This window comes from Oncorhynchus gorbuscha, unplaced genomic scaffold (genome assembly GCF_021184085.1).
Source record: "Oncorhynchus gorbuscha isolate QuinsamMale2020 ecotype Even-year unplaced genomic scaffold, OgorEven_v1.0 Un_scaffold_4293, whole genome shotgun sequence".
Classification (NCBI taxonomy): Eukaryota; Metazoa; Chordata; class Actinopteri; order Salmoniformes; family Salmonidae; genus Oncorhynchus; species Oncorhynchus gorbuscha.
This window is the reverse complement of record NW_025745276.1, coordinates 18900-35624: the sequence shown is the minus strand read 5'-3', so window position 1 is coordinate 35624 and position 16725 is coordinate 18900. Positions and strand designations below refer to the sequence as shown.

Here is a 16725-nt window from a genome sequence, read left to right as displayed (position 1 = left end):
GCAACACATCTCTCCCCCGCTGATCCTCAACACGGGCCCCACAAGGGTGCGTTCTGAGCCCTCTCCTGTACTCCCTGTTCACCCACGACTGCGTGGGCTACGCACGCTCCAACTCCACCAAGTTTGCGGACGACACAACAGTGGCTTGATTAATATCAACGACGAGACTGCCTACAGGGAGGAGGTGAGGGCTCTGGAGTGTGGTGTCAGGAAAATAACCTCACACTCAACGTCAACAAAACTAAGGAGATGATTGTGGACTTCAGGAAACAGCAGAGGAACACCCCCTATCCACATCGATGGAAACAGTAGTGGGAGAGGGTAGCTAGTTTTTGTTCCTCGGCATACACATCACAGACAAACTGGAATTGGTCCACTCACACTGGACAGCGTCGTGAAGAAGGCGCAGCAGCGCCTATTCAACCTCAGGAGGCTGAAGAAATTCGGCTTGTCACCAAAAGCACTCACAAACTTCTACAGATGCACAATCGAGAGCATCCTGGCGGGCTGTATCACTCGCCTGGTACGGCAACTGCTCCGCCCTCAACCGTAAGTGCTCTCCAGAGGGTAGTGAGGACTGCACAAACGCATCACCGGGGGCAAACTACCTGCCCTCCAGGACACCTACACCACCCGTTGTTACAGGAAGGCCATAAAGATCATCAAGGACATCAACCACCCGGAACCACTGCCTGTTCACCCCGCTATCATCCAGGAAGGCAGGTCAGTACAGGTGCATCAAAGCTGGGACTGAGAGACTGAAAAAACAGCTTCTATCTCAAGGCCATCAGACTGTTAAATAGCCACCACTAATACTGAGTGGCTGCTGCCAACACACTGTCATTGACACTGACCCAACTCCAGCCATTTTAATAATGGGGAATTGATGGGAAATTATGTAAATATATCACTAGCCACTTTAAACAATGCTACCTTATATAATGTTACTTACCTACATTATTCATCTCATATACATATGTATATACTGTACTCTACAACATCACTGCATCCTTATGTAACACATGTATCACTAGCCACTTAACTATGCCACTTTGCTTTACTTTGTCTACACACTCATCTCATATGTATATACTGTACTCGATACCATCTACTGTATGCTGCTCTGTACCATCACCATTCATATATCCTTATGTACATGTTCCTTATCCCCTTACACTGTGTATAAGACAGTAGTTTTGGAATTGTTAGTTAGATTACTTGTTGGTTATCACTGCATTGTCGGAACTAGAAGCACAAGCATTTCGCTACACTCGCATTAACATCTGCTAACCATGTGTATGTGACAAATAAAATTTGATTTGATTTGATACCAGCATGTCCACCAGAGGTCAGTGTCTTTACACCTTCACAGCGCAGGCAGGGTCGGTGCCAGTTCTACCCAGGGACATCACCTTTCTCTGCTGCAGACAGACAAACACCTCACTATGATTACCTCATTCAACTGGCATGTCAGGATAATTAAGACAAAGTGCACAATGTACTGTGTGGGTCAGTTGGTAAAAACGTGGTGATTGCCACACTGAGGCCTTGGGTTCCCCAAAGTGATCACATACCAAATGTATGCACTCACTGTAGTTCACTTTGAAAATATAAGAGTCTGCTAATGACCACTTGAACTATCAGTCCAACATAGAAAAATAAATATAAGAAAGCACAAAATGCATAGTTGAGTGGTCAATGTTTATATCATAAATCAATCATGTGACCAAAACATACCAAAATAGACCACTTTTTCACAGCCAGGACAGAGTGAGGTCTCTCCAGCAAACATCCTGGTCTGAGGGTGAGGTACTGGCAAAACAACAATAGCTAGAGGTTATTCACCTGACAGAAACAAATAAATCAGCCTCAATTAAACGTATAAATGAACCCTACATAAACTCACATATTTGATTTTCTGCAAATTACCAGACAGCAAACATAAGGACAAACCAGTGCAAAACACACAAACTCAACATACCAGTGATCAAGTCCAGCTGATTAAATAAATGTAATCTCCTATTTGACATAATTATTCAAAATATACAATTTTTCTATTCAAGTTAACACATAAACTATGTTTTCAGATTAAACAGTGACATGATACATAACAGAACGTTTGGGTTTACAACGTTTTACAAAAGGCTAAATTCAACAGATTATAAATCATTATACATTTAACATCTAGCGATCAGCAACTACCCCCACCCATTCCTTCAAAATAATTTTAATCTCGAAAGGAAACGTTATACCCAACAAGTTGTTTGTTAAAAAGATCTGTTTAAAGTTCTAACATGGGTCAATCTTGAATCTTGTAATCAGAGATGGTTGTTTGAAGACGCATGGCTCTATTTTTGGCTGGTTTAAGGCGGCGCTAGAGTCAAACGCACGTTCGTTTTGGAATTGCGTCAAGTAAAAACTGGCATAGTAGCATTTTCTAGTGCTAAAATCAGGTTCGGCAATTTACATGTCTTATAACAGCTCACTTGCGCCTAGATGAGCGGGTGTATTTTAGTCATGTCCTTGAAAACTTGACCCAAAGTGCTAATTTCCGGCAGCGATGTTAGGGATATTTAAGACAAACCAAAAACTGGTTTTAGAGGTAACGCAGTTGGTAATGGCTTGAATTTGGACTGCGTCATTGAAAATAAGAATTTGTTCTTAACTGACTTGCCTAGTAAAATAAATAAATTACATAACACTTTTTCAGCTTATTCCAATCGTAGGTAAGAATCCAAACAGTACATCCCTCCACAAGATCTTCATAAATGTGTTCAATTATAAATCTACTGATGTCTTGCCACAGTTTTCTTACATTAATACAATGCTAAAAGATGCAACACTGTTTCTGGGTGGTCATTACAAAAGGAGCAATTTGAGTTGATGTTTTCCTTAAACTTCTTCATAAAGTGTTTGGCAGGATAATATTTATGAATAATTTTAAAGGAAACTTCCTTAATTTTGTTAACAAGTAGGTATGTGTGTGGCAACATCCAAACTTCTTTCCAACAGATATGATCAACAAATCCATTCCAATAAGGCATGACATAAGGTATAGATACAATATCCTGCTGAAACAAGGTTCGTATCACTCTGTTGTTGAATGGACCAAAAGAGAAACAAATCTTTCCTACTGATGAGGGTCAACAGGGTCAATGAGAGTCAACAGGGTCAATAGAAGGTACGCTCTGAGGGTCAGGTCTTTCCTACTGATGAGTCAACAGGGTCAATAGAAGGTACGCTCTGAGGGTCTCTTTCCTACTGATGAGTCAACAGGGTCAATAGAAGGTACACTCTGAGGGTCAGGTCTTTCCTACTGATGAGTCAACAGGGTCAATAGAAGGTACGCTCTGAGGGTCAGGTCTTTCCTACTGATGAGTCAACAGGGTCAATAGAAGGTACGCTCTGAGGGTCAGGTCTTGACACTGAATAAAAGAGAAACACCTGAGGGTATGGCATCTAAAACAATTGCAAAATCTTTAGGTGTTACAGGGACCTTGTAAGGTGATAAGAATTCCTAATAACTGAGTAAAAGACTCTCTGCATTTACCAGTTGGCTCACCGATAGAATAATATTTCAGAACCAATATTCTAAAAACAAAGAAGTATTTTTATACAATATATCCCGATTATTTCATATATAATATCTGTGTGGACAAAAATTGTGTTTATAAATTAAGGACCATGACAAGAAAACCTGCCGATGAAAAGCAGAAAGTTTCACTGGAACTTTGTCAATATTATCATTGCAAAACAACATGAAGTTAAGGCCACCAAAAGTAGAGAAGACATGATGAGGAATAAAATTCCAGATAGAAGTGCAAGATGTTCCCAGAACCCCAGTTCCATCTCCTGTCCAACTCCAATGACAGTGACCTAGCTACAGTCCCCTGTCAGAATGGATGGGTATATGACAACAGCACCTTCAAATCCACTCTGGCTACAGAGGTAAGTCTCTTCCTTTTCCAGCTATTTTGCTTTCTAGATGGAAAGCATTGAACATGTTGATCACTTTGTAACTGTCCCGTTGTACTCATGACACCACGGTTATTGTTATGATCTCTTTTAAGTGGGACCTTGTATGCGATAGAAAAGGGATGAACAAAGCGACAGCCACCATTTTCTTCATTGGAGTAATGTGTGGGGCTCCTTTATTCGGTTTCCTCAGTGACAGGTATGTATGCACCATACAGAAAGGACCCTTACTACTTCACACAAACTTGCGTATACACACCAAGGTTATTATAGTAAACGAAAACTGAAAATAAATAACAAATAAAATTGGAAAAATAATTTAGTAAACTGAACAAAAATGTCAAACGAAAAAAACATTTGAAAAACTTAACTATACTGAAACTATTATCTATGATGTAGAAAATAACTAAAATAAAATAAAAAAGTTTTAGTTGTTTTCTTCTAAACTTTGAGCAGAAATCAAATGTTGACGTTTCAAATAGGCCTAGCTTGTACTAGCTATCAGTAGCTAACAGGGAAGAAATTTGAGGGTGTGCATGGAGCATGAATGGGGCAAGCTAGAACAGCTTGTGAAGTTGCTGGAGCCGTTCACAATCCCCCTTCCAACCGGCTGACCAGTGACTGGGCCAAGCTAGAACAGCTTGTGAAGTTGCTGGAGCCATTCACAATCCACACCGTCCAACCGGCTGACCAGTGACTGGGCCAAGCTAGAACAGCTTGTGAAGTTGCTGGAGCCGTTCACAATCCACACCGTCCAACCGGCTGACCAGTGACTGGGCCAAGCTAGAACAGCTTGTGAAGTTGCTGGAGCCGTTCACAATCCACACCGTCAACTGGCTGACCAGTGACTGGGCCAAGCTAGAACAGCTTGTGAAGTTGCTGGAGCCGTTCACAATCCACATCAACCAACTGGCTGACCAGTGACTGGGCCAAGCTAGAGCAGCTTGTGAAGTTGCTGGAGCCATTCACAATCCACACCATCCAACTGGTTGACCAGTGACTGGGCCAAGCTAGAACAGCTTGTGAAGTTGCTGGAGCCATTCACAATCCACACCGTCCAACTGGCTGACCAGTGACTGGGCCAAGCTAGAGCAGCTTGTGAAGTTGCTGGAGCCATTCACAATCCACACCGTCCAACTGGCTGACCAGTGACTGGGCCAAGCTAGAGCAGCTTGTGAAGTTGCTGGAGCCATTCACAATCCACACCGTCCAACTGGCTGATCAGTGACTGGGCCAAGCTAGAGCAGCTTGTGAAGTTGCTGGAGCCAAAGTTCAAGGGGGCCAAATACTTTTGCAAGGCACTGTAGATACTTTTTGTACTTTTTTCCTCCAGCATCATCACAAGGTCCTTTGCTGTTGTTCTGGGATTGATTTGCACTTTTCGCACCAAAGTAGGTTCATCTCTAGGAGACAGAACCCGTCTCCTTCCTGAGCTGTATGACGACTGCGTGGTCCCATGGTGTTTATACTTGCGTGCTATTGTTTGTACAGATGAATGTGGTACCTTCAAGCGTTTGTAAATTGCTCCCAAGGATGAACCAGACTTGTGGAGGTCTACAATTTATTTTCTGATGTCTTGGATGATTTCTTTGATTTTCCCATGATGTCAAGCAATGAGGCACTGAGTTTGAAGGTAGGCCTTGAAATACATCCACAGGCACACCTCCAATTGACTCAAATAATGTCAATTAGCCTATCAGAAGCTTTTAAAGCCATGATATCATTTTCTGGAATTTTCCAAGCTGTTTAAAGGCACAGTCAACTTAGTGTATGTCAACTTCTGGCCCACTGGAATTGTGATACAGTGAATAATAAGTGAAATACTCTGTCTGCAAACAATTGTTGGAAAAATGACTTGTGTCATGCACAAAGTAGATGTCCTAACCGACTTGCCAAAACTATAGTTTGTTAACAATAATTTTGTGGAGTGGTTGAAAAATGTGTTTAATGACTCCAACCTAAGTGTATGTAAACTATACAGTTGAAGTCAGAAGTTTACATGCACTAAGGTTGGACAATTTTTTAAAGACAGATTATTTCACCTATAACTCACTGTATCACAATTCCAGATGTATTTGGCTAAGGTGTATGTAAAATTCAACTATTCTTTTAGCCAGACAAGTCAATTAAGAACAAATTCTTATTTACAATGACTGCCTACTCCAGCCAAACCCTAACGACACTGGGCCAATTGTGAGCCGCATTATGGGACTCCCAATAACAGCCAGTTTTAATACAGCCTGGAATTGAACCAGGGTCTGTAGTTAAGACTCCAGCACTGAGATGCAGTGCCTTAGACTGCTGCGCCACTGGGAGCCCTCTAGCAAATCGGAGAGGCAATATCATTTGCTATTATTCTCAGTAATTTTCCATCCGAGTTGTCAGACCCCGCTGGCTTGTCATTTTTGATAGACAGCAATAATTTTTTCACCTCTTCTACACTCACTTTACGGACTTCAATGCTTGTCTTTCATAATTTGATCAGTTCTACTTGTATGTGTAGTGTCAGAATTTGTTGCTGGCATGTCATGCTGAAGTTTCCTAATCTTGCCAATGAACAATCATTAAAGGAATTGGCAATATCAGTGGGTTTTATGATGAATGAGCCATCTGATTTAATGAATGATGGAGCTGAGTTTGCCTTTCTACCCAAAATGACAATTAAGGTGCTCCAAAGCTTTATATCATTCCTATTTTCCTCTTTTAGTTTCTTCTTTTTATTCAGTTTAGTCAGATGATTTCTCAATTTGCATTACGTTTTCCAATCGGTTGTGCAGCCAGACTTATTTGCCATTCCTTTTTGCCTCATCCCTCTCATCCATACAATTTTTCAATTCCTCATCAATCCACAAGGATTTCACTGTTTTCACAGTAAAAAAAAAAGTAAACGGGCATGCTTATTAGTAACTGCATTAAGCAATTTCATAAATATGTCAAGTGCAGTGTCTGGATCCTCATTACACACCATAGACCAACAAATCTTTATTTCATACAACATAGGAACCATTACAAAACTTCTTGCATGACCTCTTATACACTATATTAGGTCCAGACTTTGGTGTTCAATTGAATCCTTTACAGAAATGAAATATTCTGATAGTGTCTCGTGTTTAATACCATATTATTGTGTTTCTCTTAGCTGCATTGTGTATAGAAATATGGCAACACTACATTATGATATACTGTACTGATAATTGCCTTTATAATATTTTATTTTTCTCTGAACAGATTCGGCCGGAGGCCAATGCTGATGGTGGCTTACCTAGCAACTATGGTGTTTGCTTTTACCAGTGCCTTCTCCACCTCCTATGTCATGTTTTGTATCATGAGATTTTTCACCGGAGTGACACTATCTGGAATAAGCATAATCTCCATTGTACTCAGTGAGTTAGTCCCTGATTGCGCTTTGTATTGTATCGTGTTATACATATTAAAGTGTTATACAGGTAGCCTAGCAATTAAGAGCATTGTGCCAGTAACTGAAAGGTCACTGGTTAAAATCCCAGAGCCGACTAAGTGAAAAATCTTGAGCAAGGAACTTAATCTTAATAGCTCCTGTAAATGCTTTTGACAAGAGTGTCTGGTAAAATGTACAATGCTATTATAGTCTCCCTCTATAAAAGGTTTTAGACCTCAAGGGAATTGATCTTGGTTCAATTTTGGGTTAAATTAAATACACTGGGATTTCATAAATTATTCATTTTAAACGGTTGATGATTGATTTAGTGATATATTGCATGACTGAATGATCTTTTCTGTTCCTGCTGTAGCTTCTATGAATATTCAACTTGTTCAACATGAACTTTGACTGTAGAGGCACTCTGCAAATTATATTGAGACAAATCTGAAAATAAACACACAAAAAATGGTTGCTTGGTATCAACATCAGTTGCTTTACATTAGATGTAAGTGTTAGCATAAAAATCGGTATTTACTTTGACATTCAAATATAATTAATTCTAAACTCTCTTTCTTGGACATATCTACAGGTGTGGAATGGTTTGACATTCAACACAGGACATTTGCTGGAGTGATAGTAAGCCTGGATTGGACATGTGGAAACATGCTGCTAGCTAGCATTGCATACTTTGTGAACGACTGGAGGTGGCTGACCATAGCAGCTACCTCGCCTCTTGTCTTGGCTGTCATTACCTGGTGGTACACAACCCATTTTATTTTGATGTTATGTGTTATACTTGGTTTGATGAGTTCAATGTTAAAACTTGTTCGGTGGTAAAACATGTAAATAAGGTAAAACTTGTTGAAATGTTTGTGGATGTAATGGTGAAGTCAGACCTTACTATTACTAAGGGTATATATATCTAATAAAAGGAAAGGTTTCTAACAACAGAACATTATTGTTAGAGACCATCTAGTGGCCTTGCCTGGTGTCAACAGGGATCTGTGCCATTGCAGGTGGCTTCCAGAGTCTGCTAGGTGGCTCTTAGCGAATGGAGAAAAGAAAAAGCCCATTTCTACCTGGAGAAATGTGCCAAGATGAACAACAGATCCAAGTGTATGGCTGAGATCACACCACAGGTACATTTAATGCTCACATATGTGGTATCATGTTAGGATAGCCTTAGTCTCAACAGGGCATCTTTCAATCCCAAGTCCAGCTGAGACTGAGACTGAGACTGTCTGTCACGACTTCCACCGAAGTCAGGTTCCTCTCCTTGTTCAGGCAGCATTCGGCGGTCGGCGTCGCCGGTCTTCTAGCCATCGCCAATCCACTTTTCATTTTCCATTTGTTTTGTCTTGTTTTCCTACACACCTGGTTTTCATTTCCCTCATTAATTGTTATGTATTTAACCCTCTGTTCCCCCCCATGTCTTTGTGGGGAATTGTTTGTTGTAAGTGTTTGTGCACATGTTTACTGGTGCGCGATGGGTGTTGTGCCCATGTTTGTTATTCTTTATGCCGTTGGTTTTGCAATTAAACTGCTCCTGCTATTACCTAGTTCTGCTCTCCTGCGTGTGACTTCCCTGCCACCAGTTACGCACTCCTTACAGAATTCCCCACCTTGAAAATGGAATCAGCAGGAGCAGGTGCCCCTAGTATAGGGGTTGAGGAGTGCATCCATGAGCAAGCAGCAATGATCCACCATCTCGGCACCGCCATGGACCAAGTCGTCCAAAACATAGATCGCTGGGAGAGACAGGGAGTTCATCCAGCGCCTCTACCAGCACAACCAGGGCATCCACAACTCGCCTCCCCTTCACCCGGTCCCAGTGGGATTCATCTCGCCCTTCCCCGGGAGTACGATGGGACGGCTGCACGTTGCCAGGGTTTCCTATTGCAGCTAGATCTCTACCTGGCAACCGCTCACCCGGCTCCTTCGGGCCGTGAGAGAGTGTCCACACTCGTCTTGTGTCTCTCAGGGAAAGCCCTGGAGTGGGCCAATGCCGTGTGGGGAGAAGATGTGGCGCTGGACCATCTGAGGCAGGGGACGAGGAGCGCTCAGGAGTTCGCCATGGACCTTTGGACCCTGGCCACCGGTGCGGGATGGAACGACAGGGCCCTGATCGACCACTATTGCTGTAGTTTGCGCGAGGACGTCCGTCGGGAGTTGGCCTGCAGGGACATCACCCTCACCTTCGACCAGCTAGTGGACCTGTCCATTCGGTTGGATAACCTGCTGGCTACCCACGGATGTCCAGAGCAGGGTCTGTCAGGTCCATGTCACTTTTTCTGAGTTTTCCCCGCATTCCCAGCATAAGGCGCTCTTCAATTCAGGCGCGGCTGGGAGTTTTATAGACCGATCGTTCGCCCATAGTTTAGGGATCCCCATTGTTCCCGTGAATGTGCCCTTCCCGTTCACACCATAGACAGTCGACCATTAGAGTCAGGGGGAGGCCACCGCTCCCCTGGGCATGGTGACGCAGGGGGTTCACAAGGAGAGAATCAGTCTCTTCCTCATTGACTCTCCTGCGTTTCCCATGGTGCTAGGCCTACCCTGGTTAGCCTGTCATGACCCTACTGTTTCCCCACTGGAAACGGAGGGCTCTCACGGGATGGTCGTGAGAGTGCTCGGGGAGATGTTTATGGGTTTCCGATGGTGCGACTACGGTGGAAAGTCCAGACCAGGTCTCCACTGTGCGCATCCCCCCAGAATATGCCGATTGGCCCTCGCCTTCTCCAAAAAGAAGGCGACTCAATTACCACTCCATCGACAGGGGGATTTTGCGATAAATTTCCTGGTAGACGCCGCACTTCCCAGGAGTCACGTGTATCCCCTGTCACAGGCGGAGACGGCGGCTATGGAAACATATGTCTCCGAATCCCTGCGTCAGGGGTACATTAGGTCCTCCACTTCACCCTCAAGTTTATTTTTTGTGAAGAAGGAGGGATGTCTGCGCCCATGTATTGACTATCGAGGTCTAAACCAGATCACTGTGAGGTACAGTTACCTGCTACCGCTCATAGCCACAGCGATTGAGTCAATGCACGGGGCGCGCTTCTTCACCAAACTAGATCTCAGGAGCGCTTACAACCTGGTGCGTGTCTGGGGGGGAGACGAGTGGAAGACTGCTTTCAGTACTACCTCAGGGCATTATGAGTACCTCGTCATGCCATACGGGTTGATGAATGCTCCATCAGTTTTCCAAGCCTTTGAAGATGAGATTTTCAGGGACATGCACGGGCAGAGGTTAGTGGTATAAATTGATGACATTCTGATATACTCCGCTACATGCGGCAGCATGTGTCCCTGGTGCGCAGGGTGCTTGGTCGTCTGTTGGAGCATGACCTGTACGTCAAGGCTGAGATATGCCTGTTCTTCCAACAGTCCATCTCCTTCCTAGGTACCGCATTTCCACCACAGGGGTGGAGATGGAGAGTGACCACATTTCAGCCGTGCATAATTGGCCAACTCCCACCATGGTAAAGGAGGTGCAGCAGTTTCTAGGGTTTGCCAATTACTTGGCTACCGGAGGTTTATCCGGGGTTTTGGTCAGGTAGCGGCTCCCATTACCTCACTGCTGAAGGGGGACCGGCACGTTTGCAGTGGTCGGCTGAGGCGGACAGGGCTTTTGGTCACCTGGGGGCTCTGTTTACCTCGGCTGCTGTGCTGGCTCATCCGGATCCCTCTTTGGCGTTCATAGTGGAGGTGACGCATCCGAGGCTGGGATAGGAGCCGTGCTCTCTCAGCACTCGGGTGCACCACCGAAACTCCGCCTCTGTGCCTTCTTCTCAGCCCGGCGGAGCGAAACTATGACGTTGGGGACCGGGAGCTGTTGGCTGTTGTCAAGGCTTTGAAGGCGTGGAGACATTGGCTTGAGGGGGTTAAACACCCTTTTCTCATCTGGACTGACCACCTCAATCTGGAGTACATCTGGGCGGTGAGGAGACTGAACCCTCGCCAGGCAAGGTGGGCCATATTTTTCACCCGTTTTGTTTTCACCCTTTCTTACAGACCATGTTCTCAGAACGTGAAGGCAGACACACTGTCCCAGCTATATGACACAAAGGAGCTGCCCATGGATCCCACCCCCATACTCCCGGCCTCCTGCCTGGTGGTGCCGGTAGTGTGGGAGCTGGACGCGGACATTGAGCAGACGCTACATGTAGAGCCCACTCCCCTCCAGTGTCCCACTGGGTGTCTGTACGTTCCATCTGCTGTCCGTGACCAGCTGTTCTATTGGGCCCACATGTCACCCTCCTCTGGTCCTCCAGGCATCAGTCGGACGGTGCAATGTCTGAGTGGGAAGTACTGGTGGCCCACTTTGGCTAAGGACATGAGGGTTTATGTTTCCTCCTGCTCGGTGTGCGCCCAGTGTAAGGCTCCTAGGCACCTGCCCAGAGGTAAGCTACACCCCTTACCCATTCCACAACGGCCTTGGTCGCACCTGTCGGTGTATTTCCTTACCGATCTTCCTCCTTCACAGGGTAACACCATGATCCTGGTCGTTGTGAACCGTTTTCTAAGTCCTGCCGTCTCCTTCCTCTGCCCGGTCTCCCTACGGCCCTACAGACTGTGGAGGCCTTGTTTACACACGTCTTCCGACACTATGGGGTGCCTGAGGACATAGTGTCTTCACTTCGAGGGTCTGGAGGGCGTTTATAGAACATCGGGGTCTCGATCAGGTCTTATTACCAGGACCGCCCGGGGTGGGCGGAGTTCGTGCCCTGGGCAGAGATGGCCCAGAACTCGCTCCGCCATTCCTCCACTAATCTCTCCCCTTCCAGTGCGTTCTGGGGTATCAGCCGGTTCTGGCTCCTTGGCATCAGAGTCAGACCGAGGCTCCTGCGGTAGACAACTGGTTCCGGCGCGCGGAGGAGACATGGGATGCCACTCATGTTCACCTTCAGCGCGCCGTGCTGCGCTAGAAAGCCAGCGCAGACCGTCACCACAGTGAGGCCCCGGTGTTCGCACCGGACGACCAGGTCTGGCTCTCGACCCCGAAACCCGCCCTGCTTGCCCTTCCGGAAGCTGGGTCTATGGTTTGTGGGGTCATTTAAAGTCCTGAGGATTCTGAACGAGGTGAGTTACAGGTTACAGCTTCCCCCCGATTACCGTATTAACCCCTCGTTCCATGTGTCTCTCCTCAGGCCGGTGGTGGCTGCTCTGCTACAGGTGTCTGAGGTGCGGGAGTTTCCTCCGCCCTCTCTAGACATCGAGGGGGACACTGCATACTGCGTTCGATCCATACTGGATTCGGGCGTCGGGCGAGGGGGCCTTCAGTACCTCGTAGACTGGGTGGGGTACGGCCGGAGGAGAGATGCTGGGTTCCGGTGGAGGACGTGTTGGACCCTTCAATGCTGCGGGAGTTCCACCGTCTCCGTCCGGATCGCCCTGCACCTCGCCCTCCGGGTTGTCCCCGAGGCCGGTGTCGGCACGCTGCTGGAGGGGGGTACTATCGCCACTTCCACCGACCCGGTTCCTCTCCTTGTTCGGGCGGCGTTCGGCGGTCGGCATCGCCGGTCTTCTAGCCATCGTAAATCCACTTTTCATTTTCCATTTGTTTTGTCTTGTTTTCACACCTGGTTTTCAGTTCCCTCATTCATTGTTGTGTATTCAACCCTCTGTTCCCCCATGTCTTTGTGGGGAATTGTTTGTTGTAAGTGCACATGTTTACTGGTGTGCGGTGGGTGTTGTACCCATGTTTGTTATTCTTTATGCTGTTGGTTTTGCAATTAAACTGCTCCGGCTATTACCTAGTTCTGCTCTCCTGTGTGTGACTTCCCTGACACCAGTTACGCACCCCTTACACTGTCCTAATATCGACATCATACTCCAGAAAATGCTTCTCATTTTAGCATGCGTGGCTTCATGACAATGGTGAAACTAATACCTTATACCAACTAATACCAGGAGCCATCTTGGTAAGCAAATAAGATAAACCTAGAAATGCATACAAGCATGCCTTTTTTTGGTTGCCCACAGACCCTTACGAATGCAGTAAGAGTTAAAGATGAGGAGAAGAAGTACGGTTTTGTGGACCTTGTGAGAACTCCAAATATAAGGAAACTTTCCATTTGCACAGGAATACTATGGTAAGTAGGGGAAAACACTTTTGGATCTCATCAAGGTCTAATGCCATAGAATTCATATTAAATGCACTTAAAAGGGAAACTCCACTTAAAAACAATCTTTTAGTATTTTTTTCATTAGCCCACATCATTGGCCACATGCAAAACACATCATCACGGTAATGTGGCCAGTGATACTTTGCTTCTTGAAAGTCCAATATCTTGAAAACTTGACTGCTGACATACAAAACATTTTGGGACTGTATCGACACTGGACTAATGAAAATAATATATTTTTGAGTAGAGTTTCCCTTTAATGTTTTCTCTCCAACTTGTCTGGCTGTCAAATTTACAGGAGCAACATGTACTATTTTCGTCATCATTTCCATTTCTTCAAGGTTCTTAAAGGACACAGAAATAGAAATGCCTAAAATGGCTTAGTACTGCTTCTTACCTTATCATAATCCATTTGGCCATCCATTGGGCCATCCACAGGAGGTTGGTGGCACCTTAATTGGGGTGAACGGGCTCGTGGTAATGACTGGAGCGGAATTGGTGGAATGGTATCAAATACATCAAACAAATGGGTTCAAGGTGTTTGATATCATAGACCATTATTATGAGCCTTTCTCCTATCAGCAGCCGCCACTGATTTGGCTCTAGTTGAAGGTGGAAATGTTACATGTATATCCTTTAGAAGTATTTTTGATCTTAAGTTTCTTATTTTCTTCGACCTGTAGGTATGGAGTTGCATTTACATATTACGGCATCAGCTTGAACATCACTGGGTTTGGCATGAATGTCTACTTCACACAGTTCATATATGCTGCCATCGAGTTGCCTGGAAAGATAATGGTCTATTATTTCTTGAACAAGTTTGGCCGAAAACCTGGACAGGTTGGGACATTGCTTTTGACTGGAACCTGTATCTTCATCAACATATTTGTTCCTCAAGGTATTTTTTGGTTCCTGAAAGATATTGTTAGCAAATAATGGGTTTTCACTTTACTTACGTTTTCCTTACTTACCTACTTTCTTACAATTTGAGTTTCTTGTGGAACGTATGCCATCGACGCAGTTTGTTTTCTTTGTGCACTTGCATTTTGAGTCCTGGGGGGTATTTTTGAGTTGTTAGCCTTAGATTCAGTCATCCATGTTTTCATATTTTCACTTAGGTTTGTGGGTGTTTCGTACCATCGTGGGTCTTTTTTGGGAAAGGCCTGTCTGAAGCATCCTTCACAATAATGTTCCTTTATACCACTGAGCTCTACCCAACAGTAGTTCGGTGAGTGACCAATAAACTACCATATCACATAGTGTTCACTTAATGTAATCACCTGTAGTCTTGGTGTGCATTCAGTGAGGTGAAATGTCCTTCACAATGTTGCAGATAGAAATGTAACAAATAGAGCAAACACGACTCCTACTTGACAGACAGTCAACTCTGTTCTACACAAAAATGATATCTAAACATTCTGTAATGTTATTGCCTCCTTATAACACACATTGTTGAAGTGAAGTTTCCAATTGAATTGTACTGACAGATTATCATAATTTTTTGCACAGATCTGTCCTCTTTTGAACTCTAAATTACTTTTTTGCTTGGTCCCTCAGGCAGAACGGCGTTGGCTACACCTCTTTTGTGGGTCGGCTAGGCGTGTCCATCGCTCCCCTCATCGCCCTATTGGACGTTGTGTGGGAGCTCCTCCCTGCTGTGATATATGCCTTGGTGGCTGTTGGTACCGGACTAGTGGCTTTGCTCCTCCCAGAAACACTCAATGTTCGCCTGCCAGAGTTCATCGAGGACATAGAAAAACCAAGGTAGAGCAGGAATTGTATTTGGTAATACTGTGTCTAAAGCATCTAGGTACTGTATATGATTGATTGATTGATTATTTATTTAATTTCAGTTTCAGACACCATTTAGTTCCCAGCCTATATGGGCCTATAAGATACAATCAAGTGCTTGTGAAGAAAAGGGGAAACAAATACAGTTTATAAAAATAATGCAGTTATATAATGCATTGTAAAACTTGCCACGGGCCTGATTATAAGAAATTATAAAGGCTCATGCATGCTTATAACAAGTTGTAAACATTATACCTATGCCCATGCTTTAACCAATTCTTTATAAAGGCTCACACATGCTTATAACAAGTTATAAAGCATTATAAACTGGGTGGTTCGAGCCCAGAATGCTGATTGGCTGAAAAGCTGTGGTATATCAGACCGTCTACCACGGGTATAACAAAAATGTATTTTTACTGCTCTAATTACGTTTGTAACCAGTTTATAATAGCAATAAGGCACCTCGGGTTTGTGGTATATTGCCAATATACCACGGTTAAGGGCTGTATCCAGGCACTCCGCATTGTGTCGTGCTTAAGAACAGCCTTTTTGGCAATATACCACACCCCCGTGGGGCCTTATTGCATAACTCTAAACCAGTTAGCTTGAGTCCTGGATGCTGATTGGCTGAACAGCATTTCAGCTATGTGTATATCAGACAATATACCACGGGCATGACACAGAAATACTTGTTTACTGTTCTATTTACGTTGGTAACCAGTTTATAATAGCAATAAGGTACCTTGTGGGTTTGTGGTATATGGCCAATATACCACGGCTAAGGGCTGTATCCAGGCACTCCACTTCGCGTTGTGCATAAGAACAGCCCTTTGCCATGGTGTTACTGGCCAATATACAACACCCCTTGAATTTTTATGAAGGCTCATGCATACTTATAACAAGTTATAATGCATTATACCTATGCCAAGGCTTAAACCGATTCTTTACAACGGCTCATAACAAGTCATACAGTATTATACGTATACGCTTTAAGTAAAGGTTACCCATTATTTAATCAGTATTCAGAATTGGACAAATGGCCATGTAACATCTAATTGCACCTTTCATGCTTTGCAGAGCGGAACTGGATGGAGAGAGTGGCAATCCACTGAAGCAAGCTGATGAAAACAGGAATGGAAATGGAACAGTTGAGGTTACATGAATCACGCAGAGATCCTATTAGATTATAAAAGGATTAGTTATGTAGTTATATGTGAATCCATGTCACTCAGAGAGACAGTAGTTTTCAAGCAAATGCATGATAGATGAACAGAGCAGAATATCTACCTAGAAGAAATATAATGGATGGACCAAAAGTGGATGGATGGACTATTACTTACCTGTTTATTACTTGGTGAAAGATAGATGAATTGTAGCCCATTTTTCTTACATGGTCATTATTGAATCTACTGTTTTGTTCTTCATAAATAC

At 44.3% G+C, this 16725-nt stretch overlaps 1 pseudogene; it reads left to right on the top strand.

Annotated features, from left to right (window-relative positions):
- Window positions 1–3825: 3825 nt before the first annotated feature.
- LOC124018208 lies at window positions 3826–16466 on the top strand (annotated as a pseudogene).
- Window positions 16467–16725: the final 259 nt, after the last annotated feature.